The sequence below is a fragment of the Saccopteryx leptura genome, chromosome 2, assembly GCF_036850995.1.
Source record: "Saccopteryx leptura isolate mSacLep1 chromosome 2, mSacLep1_pri_phased_curated, whole genome shotgun sequence".
In the NCBI taxonomy this organism is placed as follows: domain Eukaryota; kingdom Metazoa; phylum Chordata; class Mammalia; order Chiroptera; family Emballonuridae; genus Saccopteryx; species Saccopteryx leptura.
The window spans coordinates 326,565,476-326,584,327 of record NC_089504.1 but is presented as its reverse complement, the minus strand read 5'-3'; the positions used below and the strand labels follow the sequence as shown (position 1 = coordinate 326,584,327).

The following is an 18,852-nucleotide window of genomic DNA, read 5'->3' as shown; positions in this document are numbered from 1 at the left end:
ATCCCAGATAGCATGGGAAAGACATAGAAAAGGCTTGAAAATCTATTTGTCTACTCCATGATGTCTTCGTTAGAAAAGTCGGAATGCTGAAGAAGCCTGTTTGAATTTTCAAAACTCGAAGAGCTGAAGAGTGAGGGTAGCAGTTTTGAAAAAGCTGCTGGGGAGAGACAGGTGCTGAAGCTGAACAGGCTGATGGATATGAGCCCTCGATCCAAGAATCTGTTTAAAATTCAGACTTTAATGGTGACAAATAAAAGGTCCTATTTCGGGGGAAATATAGTAAGGCATGTACTGTGTCTTACTCATCTTCCCTCCTCCTCTCCCCTTCCAGTAGTGTTTAGAATAGTCTTGCACATAATCGGCACTCACTTGTTGGTTTTTCCTAAACGAATAAATGAATGACACCTCAGGAAGGATTTGGTTGGGAGTAAATGGCATTCCTGGTTTGTAGGATGTTGTAACCCTAAAGTTGAAAGACCCTATTTTCTCTCTCATCCTTCTCCTTGCAACTCCTCTGACAAGCTCACAGGCTGAGAGAGAGGGAGCCCACTGTACCAGAGATGATTTATGGTGCTTTGTTATACAAACCTTTTCGCATGCTTCCCCATCCTCTTTTTGCCAATTCATCATGTTACTTAAATGAAACTTTAGATAGTGAACTAGACTCACAGTCTTGAGAACTGTTGTCAGGACATCTGAACAATACAGCTAGTATTGGATCTATAAAAATACCACTTCTCCATCAATATTACCTTAGATTTCCCTGCTTTTCCCAAAGACCCAGAGAAAGAAATGCCTTTATTTCTACCTTAAAGAATCCCAGGTAAGCCCTGGCCGGTTGGCTCAGCGGTAGAGCATCGGCCTAGCGTGCGGAGGACCCGGGTTCGATTCCGGCCAGGGCACACAGGAGAAGCGCCCATTTGCTTCTCCACCCCTCCGCAGCGCTTTCCTCTCTGTCTCTCTCTTCCCCTCCCGCAGCCAAGGCTCCATTGGAGCAAAGATGGCCCGGGCGCTGGGGATGGCTCTGTGGCCTCTGCCTCAGGCGCTAGAGTGGCTCTGGTCGCAACATGGCGACGCCCAGGATGGGCAGAGCATCGCCCCCTGGTGGGCAGAGCATCGCCCTGGTGGGCGTGCCGGGTGGATCCCGGTCGGGCGCATGCGGGAGTCTGTCTGACTGTCTCTCCCTGTTTCCAGCTTCAGAAAAATGAAAAAAAAAAAAAAAAAAAAAAAAAGAATCCCAGGTACTCGATCTGAGCAGTGAAAAGAAAGGGGAGACATGCATCTGATTGACTATGGAGGTGTTGCTCTGTCATCTCTTTATAATTAAAGTAACAGAGACCCAAAGGAAGATATGATCACATTATTTCAATCTAGGTTACAGAATAACTTTACTAAGATGTCTAAGAGGTGCTTTGGTCAATGTTTTGGGACTTGTAGCTTTGCTGAGTCAATCTGCCATCAAAATTATAATGGCAAAGTGAAGTGGAACTTTCTTGGTTCTTTATGCTTTTAATATAAGCTGAAGTTGCTCTAATCAAAGTAAACCCTGTGTCATGGCTATAGGAGTCAAACAGAAGCAAGCAACTCCTTCCATCTGTCTGTCGTTAAGTCTCTTGCAATCACATCACTCATGGGATACTATATGCTGGCATTACTGTGACTATGTTGCTAGAACTGACTTTTTAATTCTTGGGCAAAAATTACATACACTAACTCTAATACAAAATCATGTAAAATGGGCACTTTTGATTTTTATTTATTGTTATATATCCTCACCTTATTGTGAAAGGAACTATGGCTGTTAGATACTAACATGCCATACCTGATTTATTACATGCATTTTTATAGCCCATATGAATAAATGATGCCTTCTGATTTTTCTCTGTGCAATGCTAAATAAACTCATTACTTTTCTCTCTCAGTTTCCCTTTATATACAGTTTAGGAAATGAGTGTTTTTCTTCTTATCCTCCTAAAAGACAGAAAACTCAGAATGCAATATAAACAATATAGAGATACTTTATAAAATAATATGTTCAAAAAATTAGGCATACATCTTAATTTCAGTGAACCGCATCATACTTTAAATGTATGACGGACTATCAGATAATCTTCTTTCACAAAAAATCAAGTTCCTTATACATTGGTTCAGAACATTCAAAATTTCAAGTAGTGAATTTGTTTAAAAGAAAGGCTCAATTAAACTTGCAAATCTCCTTGAGTTCACCTGATGCGGTTGGTGTTATAAAATATTTTTATTACATGTATACCGGCTGAAACATTTATTATATACTGTCCTTGCTTCTCACTTTCTCTATGCAACCATTTACCTTTGACCTACATGATGTTAATAGTTGATTGTTCATGTCAGATGATTGTTTCTGTTTTGTTTTATGTAAGATAGAAGTCCATCCCAAAGCAATTAGACAAAACAATAAAACACATGCATTTACTTTTTTTTCAACTTGGGCCTGAAAATGGATTCCGCAAAGAAGAGTGGCAAGAAGGGCCATTCTGCCATTAGTGAGATAGTGACCAGAGAATACACCATCAACGTTTACAAGCTCCTCCATAGAGTGGGTTTCAAGAAGCATGCCCTTTGGTCACTCAGAGATTGTGGAATTTGCTCTGAAGGGAATGGGAACTCCAGGTGCGTGCGTTGACACCAGGCTCAACAAAGCTGTCTGGACCAGAGGAATAAGGAATGTCCCATACAGTATCTGGGTTCAGTTCTCCAGAAAACCTAATGAGACCGAAGGTTACCCAAACGAGCTCTGCATGTTGGTCACCTGTATGCCTTGTCACCACTTTCAAAAATCTACAAACAGTTACTGTGGATTAGAACTAACTATTGATTGTCAAATGAATTTATAGAGCTGCCACAAAAAGAGACATGCATTTAAAAGACACATGGAGAGCAAGACTTTAAAAATATTACTTCTTTATACAATTTTAACATTTATACTGATTTTTAAATATCAACTATGACAACCTGATCTTGATTTTTCTCCAAAAATTGTATCCTCAAAACCGTTAGATCCATAGTTCTCAAACTGTGCCCCAAGGCACCCCAGGGTGCCCCAGCAGCATGTCCATGGGAAAAACATAAAATATTTTTAATTTTCAAGGGTAACACCTCTGTTGAAAATTATGTGAGATCATCATTTCAACATTAAACTATTATTTTTTTTTTATGTGCCTTGACCACGGGCCTTCAGCAGACTGAGTAACCCCTTGCTTGGGCCAGCGACGTTGGGTCCAAGCTGGTGAGCTTTTGCTCAAACCAGATGAGCCCACGCTCAAGCTGGCACCCTCAGGGTCTCCAACCTGGGTACTCCGCATCCCAGACCGATGCTCTATCCACTGCGCCACCGCCTGGTCAGGCTAAACTGTTATCCTTTTAATGATAACATATCTTGGCAAAGCTAGGTTTTCTGCAGTTGCTATGATGAAACTCAAGTGCTGTGTGAACATCAGAGCGGAGTAGGAAGTGAGCATGGCAGTGTCCAATTGGAGCTCAAGGTTTGAGATGTGTGCGGCACTCAACAGGCTAAGAGTACTATTTTCTCTTTCAATTTATATGCATTTTTCTATGGCTACTAAATTGTGAAATCATAAATATGTGTTAAGATATTTGGCTCAAACAACTTAATCAATGGAATTATTAGGTGTTTCTTTTGGCCTGAGTTGCCATGCAAAAAGTACTGGGACACTGAGAGCACAGTTAATCAAGAAAATTTGAGAACCTCAGTTTTCTCAATTATAAACTGAGTTTAATAGTAGCATCTCCTTCAAGATTGCAGTGAGATTAAAGGACTAACAAACATAAATAATATTGAGAATTGCCTGACCTCTGGTGGCACAGTGGATAAAGCGTAGACCTGGGAACACTGAGGTCGCCGGTTCAAAACCCTGCACTTGTCTGGTCAAGGCATATATAGGAGTTGATGCTTCCTGCTCCTCCCTCCTCTCTCTCTCTCTCTCTCTCTCTCTCTCCTCTCTAAAAATGAATAAATAAAAAAAAATAAAAAAAATAATAATATTGAGAATAGTATTTTTCCAGTCATCACAGTAATCATATTATCACTTCATTACCTAGGACAGTTCTCTCAATGATTATATACTTTTCTCTATGTAAGAGAAAAAATACAGTTTGGAGTATGTCTCTGCATCAGTATCATTAAAACTTTATAACTGCCATTATAATCAGAATTTTCTAATTAAGTTTACTATCTGGGAAGAGAACAGAAATTATTTTATTTCTAATTTTTTTATTTATTGATTTTTCGTGACAAAGAGAGTGAGACAGAGAGAGGGACAGATAGGGACAGACAGACAGGAAGGGAGAAAGATAAGAAGAATCAATTCTTTGTTGCGGCTCCCTAGTTGCTCATTGATTGCTTTCTCATATGTGCCCTGACTGGGGGGGGTGGACTACAGCAGAGCAAGTGACCCCTTGCTCAAGCCAGTGACCCTGGTCTCAAGTCAGTGACCTTTGGGCTCAAACCAGTGATCTTTGGGCTCAAGCCAGCGACCATGGGGTCATGTCTACGATCCTATGCTCAAGCCAGTGACCCTACACTCAAGCTGCTGAGCCCACTCTCAAGTTGGCAACCTTGGGGTTTAAAACCTGTGTCCTCCTTGCCTGACCTGTGGTGGCGCAGTGGGATAGAGCGTCGACCTGGAACACTGAGTTTGCCGGTTCGAAACCTTGGGCTTGCCTGGTCAAGGCACATATGGGAGTTGATGCTTCCTGCTCCTCCTCCTTCTCTCTCTCTCCCCTCTCTCTAAAAATCAATAAATAAAATATTTTAAAAAAAAACCTGTGTCCTCTGCATCCCAATCTGATGCCCCATCCACTGCACCACTGCCTGGTCAGGCGATTTATTGATTTTTAAGTCTCCTAGAGATTGGATGAAGTGTTTATCCAATCTTTTCTTTTTTATGACTAGAAACAGAATTTATCCATGGTACATGACAGAGGTTTTTCAAAAGTCCTATCAAAACTCTTTTCCAATGGGTTTACAAATTTTAAAAAACAAACTGTGTATTTTAAAATTTTTGTGAAAAGGAACATCTAATAAGTGTTTTGCCCTCCTGTCACCCCACTTCCAATGATGGCTTTCCATACGCTGTTCTGCTAAAGGGGCAGCAGAATTTGCTTCCTATTATGTTAATTACAGCCTTTCTCTTGATGTAGCTTAGAACACTCCTAGGAAATGCTTTAATTACCTTCCTTTTTAATTTTTTATTTTGACATAATTTGAGACTTATAGAAAAGTGGTAAAAATAGTACAAAAAATTTCTTGCACAAAAAATTTCTTGTAAACCCCTCACCAAGATTTCCTAAATATTAGTATTTAACACATTTGCTTTATCATTTACTTAGATCATTTTGTTACATGGCATCTGGCAAATTTCTCCACTATAGACTTACTACTTTTCTCTTTGAAATTAAGAACTATCAAATGAGAACACCCTTAATTACCTTATAGAGATCCTGTTGCTCATCCAAATTTCACCCATTCGTTTAATTATCCATCGATGATTCAGTGATTATTCTGACATTTGCCAAATAGTGATTTTCTAATTCTATGATTCCTCCTTCTTTATGGTTGACACTCTACTGTAAGGACTCACTTTTTCTTCTCCCACATTTATATATTTACTCTTTTATTTATTTATATGCTATGTATTCTCATTTTATTCAACAGATTATATGTTTCTACCATTATTTATTTTTATGATTAATTGTCTCAGCTATGGCTACTTGAAGTACTTTCAGTATAGCTCTTTGTCACTTTTCGTGTTTGTATTTTTTTAAATTTCAAGCATTAACATTTTTTTCAATTACAGTTGAAAATACTATATTAGTTTCAGGTTTACAGCATAATGACTAGACAGTTATGTACTTTACAAAATGGTCACCACAAAAAGTCTAGTACTCTTCTAGCATAATACATAGTTATTATGATATTATTGACTACATTCCCTATGCTGTACATCCCCATAACTATTTTAATAACTGATCATTTATTCTTATTAATACCTTTCACCTTTTCACCTACCCCTTAACCCTTTTCCATCAAACAGTTGTATCAATGAGTTTGTCTTCTATATTTCTGAGTTTGTTTCTGCTTTGTTTGTTCACTTATTTTATTTTATAGATTCCACTATAAGAGAAATCATATAGTATTTATCTTTCTCTGTCTCACTTATTTATTTTAGCATAATCTCCTCTAGGTCCATCCATGTTGTTACAAATGCCAAGTTTTGTTTTTGGATAAGTAATATTTCACTATATATATGTCCCACATCATCTTTATCCATTCATCTGCTGATGGATACCTAAATTGCTTCCATATCTTGGCTATTGTAAATAATGCGGCAATGCACATAGGGTTGCATATATCTTTTTGAATTAGTGTTTTCAATTTCTCCAGATAAATACCCAGAAGTGGCATTTCTGGATCATATGGTAGTTCTATTTTTAATTTTTTGAAGAACTTCGATACTCTTTTCCATAGTGGCTGCACCAATTTACAATCTCACCAAAAATGCACAGGGATTTCCTTTTCACCACTTTCTCACCAACACTTGTTGTTTGTTGACTGATAATAGCCCTCCTGACAGGTGTGAGGTGATATCTCACTGTGGTTTTGATTTGCATTTCCCTTATGATTAATGATGTTCAGCATCTTGTCATTGTTATGTTAGCTATCTGCATGTCCTCTTTGGAGAAATGTCTGTTTATGTACTCTGCCCATTTTTAATCAGATTGTTTGGTATGAGTTATTTATATATTTGGGATATTAACCTCTTATCAGATATATCATTCACAAATATCTTCTCCCGTTCAGGAGGTTGCCTTTTTGTTTTGTTGATGATTTACTTTGTCATTTTGACAAGTCTCACCATTCTTTGAGCACTTCCTAACTTACTAGCTTAATATAATGTTTAAAATTCACCTTGTTCTTTCCCAGTTCTAGTGCTAGAATTGGCCAATTCTCGAAAAAGCTCTGATTTCTGTAAGTAGCACACAGAATTTAGAAGCCAAGTTCTGGGTTCTAGGTGTGTTCATTGCTTCTGGGCTCTCCCAATGAACATAGCTAGGATATATATGTATACACACATCCATATCTGTGTATATTAAAAACTATAAGTTCATACTGTCACATACAAATCTAATCCAATCTATAGACTTAATGCTATTCTTCTCTCTGTCCATATTTGTAACTCTCTTTTGTCTGTGAGAAAATTGTCACATATTTACTTATTTACCCAATCCTAGAATATACAGAAACTAGTTTTAGAATTGTTACCACAGCCCCGGCTGGTGGCTCAGTGTATAGAGCATCAGCATGGTGTATGGATATGCCAGGTTTGATTCCTGGTCAGGGTACACAGGAGAAGCATGGCCCCAGGCACTTAGGATAAGCTCGGTTAGCCTGAGCACGTCAGCCTCAGGTGCTAAAAATAGCTTGGTACTCAAGCATCAGCCCAAGACAGGCTGCCAGGTGGGTCCCAGTTGGGGTGCATATGGGAGTCTGCCTCACTATCACCCCTCCTCATCCCTAAAATAAAAGGAATTGCTATCCCAAAATAACCTAAATTATGGCAATAAAACCCAATTAGAGGCCCTGGCTGGTTGGCTCAGCGGTAGAGCGTCGGCCTGGCGTGCGGGGGACCCGGGTTCGATTCCCGGCCAGGGCACATAGGAGAAGCGCCCATTTGCTTCTCCGCTCCCCCCCTCCTCTCTGTCTCTCTCTTCCCCTCCTGCAGCCAAGGCTCCATTGGAGCAAAGATGGCCCAGGCGCTGGGGATGGCTCCTTGGCCTCTGCCCCAGGCACTAGAGTGGCTCTGGTTGCGGCAGAGCGACGCCCCAGAGGGGCAGAGCATCGCCCCCTGGAGGGCAGAGCATCGCCCCTGGTGGGCGTGCCAGGTGGATCCCGGTCGGGCGCATGCGGGAGTCTGTCTGTCTCTCCCCGTTTCCAGCTTCAGAAAAATACAAAAAAAAAACAAAACTCAATTAGAGTTTAATATTTATTTGCAATTTGTATTTTTCTTTAGTCTCAAAGTGTAGAGTGAAATAAGTGGTATTCTAAAGTTACTTGGGTTGAGTTAGTTCCCCCTCGCCCCTATGCATACCTGCTTTTCAGTGTGATTATATGATGTGTTTGAAACTGTTAGGTTGGCTTGTTTGTATTCCAATTTAGGATTCCCCTATTCGTGTATGTTTTATTTTATTTTTAGTATATGAATCGTTAACATGGCTCCAAAAGGGAGAACCACACACAAAGGAACATTCAAGAGAAATACCACTCCGGCCTCTCCTCGGTGCCCTCACTCGCACCCACCACCTGTAAGTAACCCATGTGATTAGTTTCTTGTTTATCCTTCCTGTTTCCTTTTTGGTCAAAAAACAGTCACATGTGTGTTCTGTCCCTTCCCTTTTTATATTACATAAAAAGAAGTATACTTTGATACTCTTTGTACTTCACTAAAATCCATAGCAGTTGGCAGAAATCTTCATTTCATTTTTTTTTACAGATGTATAGTGCTCTATAATGTGTTTGTACCATAGTTTATCCAACCACTGTCCTCTACATGAGTATTTAGGTTGTCTTTAATATTTTTCAACTACAAACAATGCTGCAATAATTAACCTTATGCATAAGTATTTTCAGATGGTTGGAGATGTTTACTTAGGTTAAGTTCCTAGAAGTAGGGTTGCTGGGCCAAAAGTAGACACTTTGAAGGATTTTTTAGATTCCTAATAAGATTTTGATATAGAGACTTAAAGTATTTTTTGGATAATGTTCATTACCTGTTTGTCTACATAGGTATTTTCATTTTACATTTTGAGTTATCAGACTTTGTATATCTTTTAAGCAGCACAATTATAGCTTAACAAACGTATTCCAATGATTAGCTACTGAATAACAAAATCCTTCCTAAGTAATATTAGATTTGCCTTGTATTTATTTATACCTAGTGCTCGACTTACGACCACGATTGGTTCTAACAGACCAGTTATTACACGATTTGGTCATAAGTTGAGTAGGCTATCTATACAGTACTGTGAAATGATGTTATAAAAATCTTTGTCATATTTTATCATATTTTCTTTCATTATTGTTATATAATTTTCTTTGTTCATTTTATGCCATTTGTATCATCTCTACACCATTTTGTTTGTTTTTACATTCGTCAGGTTTAAGTAAAACACTGCATTACCAATACAACTGGTTTAATATTTGCAAAGACAATTTCCTCTTGGTAGACATCTTGGGAGGGGTTTGATGAAAAATATCCGAGACACAAAACACAAATTGCTGTACCGAGTCTGGGATAACAGTTAAAATGGTGCACACGGAGATGGTAGTGCTGCCGGAAGCTGGTCCGTACTGTCCTACGCCCAGCTGGGCAACGCTTGCGCTGCCAGATGCAGAGCAGTTGTGGCTAGCGATTGTGGTCGTAAAGTCGAATGGTCATAAGTTGATCAATATTTGTAATTGGATTTTAGCTCCAAGAGTAATGATGTAAAAAATAAGGGGCAAGGTCCTGGCCAGTTGGCTCTGTAGATAGAGCATCAGCCCAGTATGCAGAAGTCCTAGGTTCAATCCCCAGTCAAGGCACACAGGAGAAGCAATAATTCTCTTCCCCTCCCCCTCCTCTCTCTCTCTCTCTCTTCTCCTCTTGGTTGATTCAAGCTATCAGCCCTGGATGCGGGTTGCCAGGTGGATCGTAGTCAGGGTGCATGTGGAAGTCTTTCTCTCCCCCCTCCTCTCACTTAAAAAAAATAATAAGGGGCAAAATTCCTTCGATCTGAAAAACAACTGTTATATAAGAATGGGTCATATTATGCTTGTGGGAATGATCAGGGATATGATATTCTTACATCCCTAAGGAGGTATTTGTTCCCAGCAGAACTGATGATCTGAAGTCACTAGACACATGATGAAGCTGGTCTGCTGGGGCAACAGGGCCGCTTAACTACACTGTAAATCATGCACACACCAACACATTGAACAAAAGGCTTCTCCACACATCTCCTTCTCACTAAAAGAACATGCCTTTTAAAAAATACATTGGTGACCTGACTTCAAACTCTATTATAGGGCCACGACAATCAAAACAGCATGGTATTGGCAGAAAAATAGACACTCAGACCAATGGAACAGAATAGAAAGTCCAGAAATAAAACCACATATATATAGTCAAATAATTTTTGATAAAGGGGCCAACAACACACAATGGAGAAAAGAAAGCCTCTTCAATAAATGGTGCTGGGAAAACTGGAAAGCCACATGCAAAAGAATGAAACTGGACTACAGTCTCTCCCCCTGTACAAAAATTAACTCAAAATGGATCAAAGATCTAAACATAAGACCTGAAACAATTAAGTACATAGAAGAAGACATAGGTACTCAACTCAGGGACCTGGGTTTTAAAGAGCATTTTATGAATTTGACTCCAATGGCAAGAGAAGTGAAGGCAAAAATTAATGAATGGGACTACATCAGACTAAGAAGTTTTTGCTCAGCAAGAGAAACTGATAACAAAATAAACAGAAAGCCAACTAAATGGGAAATGATTTTTTCAAACGACAGCTCAGATAAGGGCCTAATATCCAAAATATACAAAGAACTCATAAAACTCAACAACAAACAAACAAACAATCCAATAAAAAAATGGGAAGAGGATATGAATAGACACTTCTCCCAGGAAGAAATACAAATGGCCAACAGATATATGAAAAGATGCTCATCTTCTTTAGCTATTAGAGAAATGCAAATCAAAACGGCAATGAGATACCACCTCACACCTGTTCGATTAGCTGTTATTAGCAAGTCAGGTAACAGCAAATGTTGGAGAGGCTGTGGAAAAAAAGGAACCCTCATCCACTGTTGGTGGGAATGTAAAGTAGTACAACCATTATGGAAGAAAGTATGGTGGTTCCTCAAAAAACTGAAAATAGAACTACCTTATGACCCAGCAATCCCTCTACTGGGTATATATCCCAAAAACTCAGAAACATTGATACGTAAAGACACATGCAGCCCCATGTTTATTGCAGCATTGTTCACAGTGGCCAGGACATGGAAACAACCAAAAAGCCCATCAATAGATGACTGGATAAAGAAGATGTGGCACATATACACTATGGAATACTACTCAGCCATAAGAAATGATGACATCGGAACATTTACAGCAAAATGGTGGGATCTTGATAACATGATACGAAGCGAAATAAGTAAATCAGAAAAAACCAGGAACTGTATTATTCCATACGTAGGTGGGACATAATAGTGAAACTAAGAGACATTTATAAGAGTGTGGTGGTTACGGGGGGGGAGGGGGGAATGGGAGAGGGATAGGGGGTGGGGAGGGGCACAAAGAAAACTAGATAGAAGGTGACAGAGGACAATCTGACTTTGGGTGGTGGGTATGCAACATAATTGAACAACAAGATAACCTGGACTTGTTATCTTTGAATATATGTATCCTGATTTATTGATGTCACCCCATTAAAAAAATAAAATTATATAAAAAAAAAAAATAAAAAAAAAAAAAATACATTGGTGGCCCTGGCCGGTTGGCTCAGTGGTAGAGCGTCAGCCTGGCATGCAGGAGTCCCAGGTTTGATTCCCAGCCAGGGCACACAGGAGAAGCGCCCATCTGCTTCTCCACCCCTCCCCCTCTCCTTCCTCTCTGTCTCTCTCTTCCCCTCCCGCAGCCAAGGCTCCATTGGAGCAAAGATGGCCCGGGCGCTGCAGATGGCTCTGTGGCCTCTGCCTCAGGCACTAGAATGGTTCTGGATGCAACAGAGCAAGGGCCCAGATGGGCGGAGCATCGCCCCCTGGTGGGCATGCCGGGTGGATCCCGGTCGGGCGCATGCGGGAGTCTGTCTGACTGCCTCCCCGTTTCCAACTTCAGAAAAATACAAAAAAAAAAAAACAACAACAAAACATTGGTAATTATCTTGGGCTGAGAATATACAAAATGCTGACAGTAATCCCCAAAATGCAGAGAAGCTTTTTGGTTTCAAAGTCTGTAAGGCATTTTAAAAATGCTTTATAAATATGATTTGACTCCCTTAATTAAATAATGTAGAAGGAAAACTAACTCCCACCTTTAGAACCTATGCTCAGTATACTAACATTATTCTGGAGTTTGTTACTGTGTTTTTCTTTTGGGAGTCTTTCTTTTTATAGAACCTATGGTTCACCCACAATTCAACACCCCTTAGAAAGGTAAATGTTTTATTTGGAAATCTTTGTGGAATTTGGGCTTTTACAGATGGAGATCAGAGATAGGCTTCATTGCTGACCAATGATGTCAACAAAGCCTCCCTTGTCTCTTTGGTTTTTCCCCTCTAAAAGGAAAAGAATCTCTCTATGGCACAAATACTGATATTTTACCATAGTCCCTTTATTATTTATACTTTGATTATTTAATTAACATAATATCTGCAAGGTTTCACTACTGTAAATTTATTTTCTCTTTGTAATTGATAAATACCTTGTGAGACATACTTTAGTGCTATGTAAATATCTTGTTTCTCTTATGTGGCAAAATGTTTCAGTAAGAGGCTTCAAATATGTGCTGGCCAGTGGCACACTGAATATAGAGCATGGTCCTAGAGGGCCAAAGTCACCAGTTCAATCCCAGGGTCGCTGGCTTGATCCCTGATGGTGCCAGCTACACCCAAAGGATGCTGGTTCAAGCCCTGGTCGGGGACCATACAAGAAGCAATCAATGGCTGCACAACTAAGTGGAACAATGAATTGATGCTTTTTTTTCTTTTTCCTCTCCCTCTCTCTCTCTGTCTCTCAATGGGAAAACTAAAAAATAAATAAACCATGCCATGCCAAACAATGTATTTCTGAAGGAAACCACTTTTCATTTGTTACTGTTTTAATCTTGGCGTCAATAATATGAAGCAAAATACCAAAAAATTAATATGAGGCAGTGCAGCTTTGTTTAAAGAGCTTAACTTCTGGAATCAAACAGATTGTATAAAAATGCAACATGGCTCCTTACTGCCTGTGTGATTTGCGAAATAAGCTCCTTAATATCTTTGAGCCTCAGTTTTATCCTCAGAAAAACAAGATTATTGATCTCATAGGGTTGTTGTGAGGGTTTATTGAGCTCATGGAATATGAAAGGTACTGAAAACTGTATTCACATATTTAAGACACTAATAAATGCTAGATATTAATAATGAGGATATTACTTTGGTTAATTTTGAACACCTGTACTGTTAATCCAGCCTTAAGATAGAGCAGATTTAAAAACAGAAAAGCATATCCTCCTCTGTAAATTCTCCTCAGGAAGTTTAATTGTGGGGGTCTATGGACATAGAGTTCAAACCAACTCTTTGCTTCAATGTGAACTGCTCACTTAGAGGTTAGTAAGATGAGTCCAGAGCCTTTCATTCTAACAATGCTGGAGTGCCACCATGAGGTCGGCTATGGTTCTGGCAACACTTACATGAAATCTGTCCTTATTACAAGAAGATTTGGGCAGTTATATTATATTGCGTTATACTTACATTAAAGCAGGGGTCCCCAAACTTTTTACACAGGGGGCCAGTTCACTGTCCCTCAGACCGTTGGAGGGCTACCACATACAGTGCTCCCCTCACTGACCACCAATGAAAGAGGTACCCCTTCTGGAAGTGCAGCGGGGGCCAGATAAGTGGCCTCAGGGGGCCGCATGCGGCCCGTGGGCCGTAGTTTGGGGATGCCTGCAAGCCTGAAAAGCACTCTGTTGACTCACCGGGATCCACCTGGCACGCCCACCAGGGGCGAAGCTCTGCCCACAAGCGGGCGATGCTCTGCCCCTCCGGGTGGGGGGGGTGTCACTCTGCCGCGACCAGAGCCACTCTAGCGCCTGGGGCAGAGGCCAAGGAGCCATCCCCAGCGCCCGGGCCATCTTTGCTCCAATGGAGCCTCGGCTGCAGGAGGGGAAGAGAGAGACAGAGAGGAAGGAGGGGGGGGTGGAGAAGCAAATGGGCGCTTCTCCTATGTGCCCTGGCCAGGAATCGAACCCGGGTCCCCCGCACACCAGGCCGACACTCTACCGCTGAGCCAACCGGCCAGGGCCTGTTGACTCTTGATGGCAAAAAAAATGTACACAAAGCATAAGAACATAGCTTTTTTTGTTTATTTTTCAGTTATAGTCTACATTCAATATCATTTTGTATTACTTTTAGATGTAGAGCATAGTGTTTAGGCAATCATATATTTTACAAAGTATTTCTTCAATACTTCTAGTACCCACCTGGCACCATCGTTATTATTGACTATATTCCCTATGCTGTAATTTACATCCCTTGACTATATTGTAACTACTGATTTGTACTTATTAATCCCTTCACCATTTCACCCAGCCAGCCACAGAACAGCCATCCCCTCTGCCAATCAGTCTGTTCACTGTATCTATGAGTCTTTGCTTTTTTCTTTAGATTCCACATATAAGTGAAATCATATGGTACTTGTCTTTCTGTCTGACTTATTTCACTTAGTGTAAAACCCTCTAGGTCTATCTATGTGGTGGCAAATGGTAAGATTTCAATTGTTTTTATGACTGAGCAATATTCTATTGTACATGTGTGCCACAACTTTCTCTTATCCATTTGTCTGTTGATGGTTTCTTGAGTTGCTTCTATATCTTGGCTATTGTAAATAATGCTACAATGAAAAAAGTATAAAAATTTGGATTTTCTAAGCTTGGCTTGGATTTCTAAAGTACTAGAGTATTGGTGAATACTGAGAATTTAAAGTTGAATACTTAGCCCCAGGGAGCAATTACTGTATGATCCCCTTGTAGAAGGTGCCAGAGTGGTCAGATTCACAAAAACAGGAAGTAGAGTGGTGGTTGCCAAGGGCTGGGGGAGCAGAAATTGGTCAAGTTTCAGTTTTGCAAGATAAAAATATCTGCAGATGGATGGTCATGATAGTTGCACAACAGTGTGAGTGCACTTAATGCCACAGAACTGTACACTAAAAATAATTAAGATGGTAAATTTTATGGTATGTGTACTTTACCACGATTAAAAACAAAGAGGGCCCTGGCCAGTTGGTTCAGTGGTAGAGCATAAGCTGCTGATGTGTGAAGTCCCAGGTTCAATTCCTGGTCAGGACACACAAGAGAAGCGATTATCTGTTTCTCCACACACACCCCAGCTCTCTCTTTTCCTCCTGCAGCCATGGATTGAATGGTTTGAGCAAGTTGGCCCTGGGTGCTGAGAATGGCTTCATGGCCTTGCCTCAAGTGCTAAAATAGCTCAGTTGCAGAGCAACGGAGCAGCAGCCCCAGATGGGCAGAGCATCGCCTGGTAGAGGGCTTGCTGGGTGGATCCCAGTCAGGGCGCATGCGGGAGTCTGTCTCTGCCTCCCCACATTCCACTTAATAAATAAAAAAGAGGAAGAAGAAAAATGTAAAAATCACATAAGTCCCTCTTCCATCTCTGTCCAACAGCCATCTAATTTCTTCACCCAGGACACCTACCATCACCAGTTTCTGAGTATCCTTCCAAAAAGAGTGTATGCCTATACAAGCAAATTCATATATACACAAAAATTAGGGGGCCAGGGAACATGCAGATACTCCAGTACTTTCAGCCTTTTGTACAGTGCATTTTCATCAATGAAATAAAAGTTGGATTTGCATCTCATTTGCATAATTTAACAACTTTCTTTTCATTGTCATTTGCTTTTCTGATGTTCTTGTTTAATCAAAAAAATCAAAAAATTTTTTAATCACTTCATAATTCATTTTGAAATATCCCCTAATTTCTGTGAGCAGTATAGATAGATCCATATGGAAGGAACTGAGGCTTCTCTCCAACAACAGGCACAACCTTGGCAGCCACGTGACTGATCCACCTTGAAAGTGGACCCTCCAGCCTCAGTCAGGCCGTCAGATGACTGCAGCCTTGGCCAATATCTTGAGTACCACGTGAGTGACCCAGAACCAGAATTTCCCAAGGCACTTCCAAATCCTTGACTCACAGAAATTGTGAGGAATGTTTATTGTTTTAAGCTGCTATTTTCATGTGATCTGTTACATAGCACCAGACAATCAATACACTGTATGATACAGCATTTCAGCTAGACTGAGTTGAGATCCTCTGAGCTGACCTATAAATGAATTTGCTCTTGTAATGGTTGGGGACTCTGTCTCCAGTCCCCAAGTCTTCCCTCTACCATAATACTTCCCATACCAACAACCCATAGATTTTCATGGGCACAAAACTCCTTGAACCCCTGTCACACAAAGAGGATAAATGTGCAAATATGAAGTAGGGTTTGCTTGTTTTGAGGGGAAACTTACACGCAGAATAATAACAGAGTTTACTCGATCCCCAAGCTTTCAGCCGCTGAGGCCAGACTTAGTCAGGGACCATGCGTCCCATGGCTAGAGCTCCTGTAGAGAGGGAGCCTGCCAGGAACGCATCACGTTTACATCATCTGCTCCGCTGACATGGAAACTCCTTGATGAAAGAAATCATCTCATTAGAAAAGGAGAGTCTGGTTTTCGTGGTTGGCTGGTACCTGCTGAACTAGCTAGCTGCTGAGCTAATAAAATGAGACAGGAAGTCATCTGGGGATGATCCCATTAGTTTCTCCTCACTCCTGGGTTCCCAACACTTCACTGACCCCCATTCCCAGGCTGGACACTAAACAGTAAATATGCGCTGGCTCGACAAAAAGAAAAACACCTGTTTTCCATTCTCCATAGGGAACTTCGGAAGGTAACTCGGGCAGGCACCAAGAGAAGGGCATCAGCCAATGAACACACCAGGTAGAAACTGGAGGCCCGTTCCCTCTGCCTGGAACCCTCTCTGTAATGCTGGTGGCCGAGGCCAGGAAGGTCCACACTGGTTTCGGGCAGACAGCAGAAAAACTGTGGAGCCAGAAAGCTTTGGGCTATTACCATTTAATAAAGTCTCACAACGGTGTAGAAGCAAACAGGCAGGGGAAAACTGCTTCTCAAACAAACAGCAAAAATGACCCCTCGCAGTGGCGGGCAGGCAATCCACAATCTGCCATCCCCCTGAGCACAAGCACCCGTAGCCTTACCTAGGCCACACACACCTGGCACTGCCAAGCGCTCACGCACCAATCAGGCAAAGCACTTGCAGCCAGTAAACCAGCGAGCAAGCCTAACACAGCTGCGCCACTCCCTAACCATTTAGATAAGAATTCTAAATTGTCCCAATCATTTACCCTTTATCCTTATTCACAATCTCATCCTCATCAGACAAATCCTTGTCATGTAGCTTCTTTTTTTTTTTTTTTTTAAATGAATTTTTATTAATGGTAATGGGATGACATTAATAAATCAGGGTACATATATTCAAAGAAAACATGTCTAGGTTATTTTGTCATTAGATTATGTTGCATACCCCTCGCCCAAAGTCAGATTGTCCTTCGCCATCCTCTATCTAGTTCTCTGTGCCCCTCCCCCTGCCCCTAACTCTCCCCCTGTCCTCCCTCCCCCCACCCCTGGTAACCACCACACTCTTGTCCATGTCTCTTAGTCTCATTTTTATGTTCCACCAATGTATGGAATCATGTAGTTCTTGTTTTTTTCTGATTTACTTATTTCACTCCTTATAATGTTATCAAGATCCCACCATTTTGCTGTAAATGATCTGATGTCATCATTTCTTATGGCTGAGTAGTATTCCATAGTGTATATGTGCCACATCTTCTTTATCCAGTCTTCTATTGAAGGGCTTTTTGGTTGTTTCCATGTCTTGGCCACTGTGAACAGTGCTGCAATGAACATGGGGCTACATGTGTCTTTACGTATCAATGTTTCTGAGGTTTTGGGGTATATACCCAGTAGAGGGATTGCTGGGTCATAAGGTAGTTCTATTTGCAGTTTTTTGAGGAACCACCATACTTTCCTCCATAATGGTTGTACTACTTTACAGTCCCACCAACAGTGAATGAGGGTTCCTTTTTCTCCATAGCCTCTCCAACATTTGTTATTACCCGTCTTGTTGATAATAGCTAATCTAACAGGGGTGAGGTGGTATCTCATTGTAGTTTTGATTTGCATTTCCCTAATAACTAATGAAGCTGAGCATCTTTTCATATATCTGTTGGCCATTTGTATCTCTTCCTGGGAGAAGTGTCTATTCATGTCCTCTTCCCATTTTTTTATTGGATTGTTTGTTTCTTTGTTGTGGAGTTTTATGAGTTCTTTGTATATTTTGGATATTAGGCCCTTATCTGAGCTGTTGTTTGAAAATATCATTTCCCATTTAGTTGGCTGTCTGTTTATTTTTATATCAGTTTCTCTTGCTGAGCAAAAACTTTTTATTCTGATGTAGTCCCATTCATTTATCTTTGCCTTCACTTCTCTTGCCATTGGAGTCAAGTTCATAAAATGTTCTTTAAAACCCAGGTCCATGAGTTTAGTACCTATGTCTTCTTCTATGTACTTTATAGTTTCAGGTCTTATATTTAGGTCTTTGATCCATTTTGAATTAATTTTAGTACACGGGGACAGGCTGTAGTCGAGTTTCATTCTTTTGCATGTGGCTTTCCAGTTTTCCCAACACCATTTGTTGAAGAGGCTTTCTTTTCTCCATTGTGTGTTGTTGGCCCCTTTATCAAAGATTATTTGACCATATATATGTGGTTTTATTTCTGGGCTTTCTATTCTGTTCCATTGGTCTGAGTGTCTATTTTTCTGCCAATACCATGCTGTTTTGATTATCGTGGCCCTATAATATAGTTTAAAGTCAGGTATTGTAATGCCCCCAGCTTCATTCTTTTTCCTTAGGATTGTTTTGGCTATTCGGGGATTTTTATAGTTCCATATAAAT

General features: G+C 40.5%; 2 pseudogenes; one reads left to right on the top strand and one right to left on the bottom strand.

Moving 5' to 3' along the window:
• The window catches only part of LOC136391537 (C-C motif chemokine 4-like), a 151,560-nt pseudogene that overhangs the window by 48,774 nt on the left and 83,934 nt on the right, over window positions 1-18,852 (bottom strand).
• Window positions 2,477-2,841, top strand: LOC136393608 (large ribosomal subunit protein eL31-like; annotated as a pseudogene).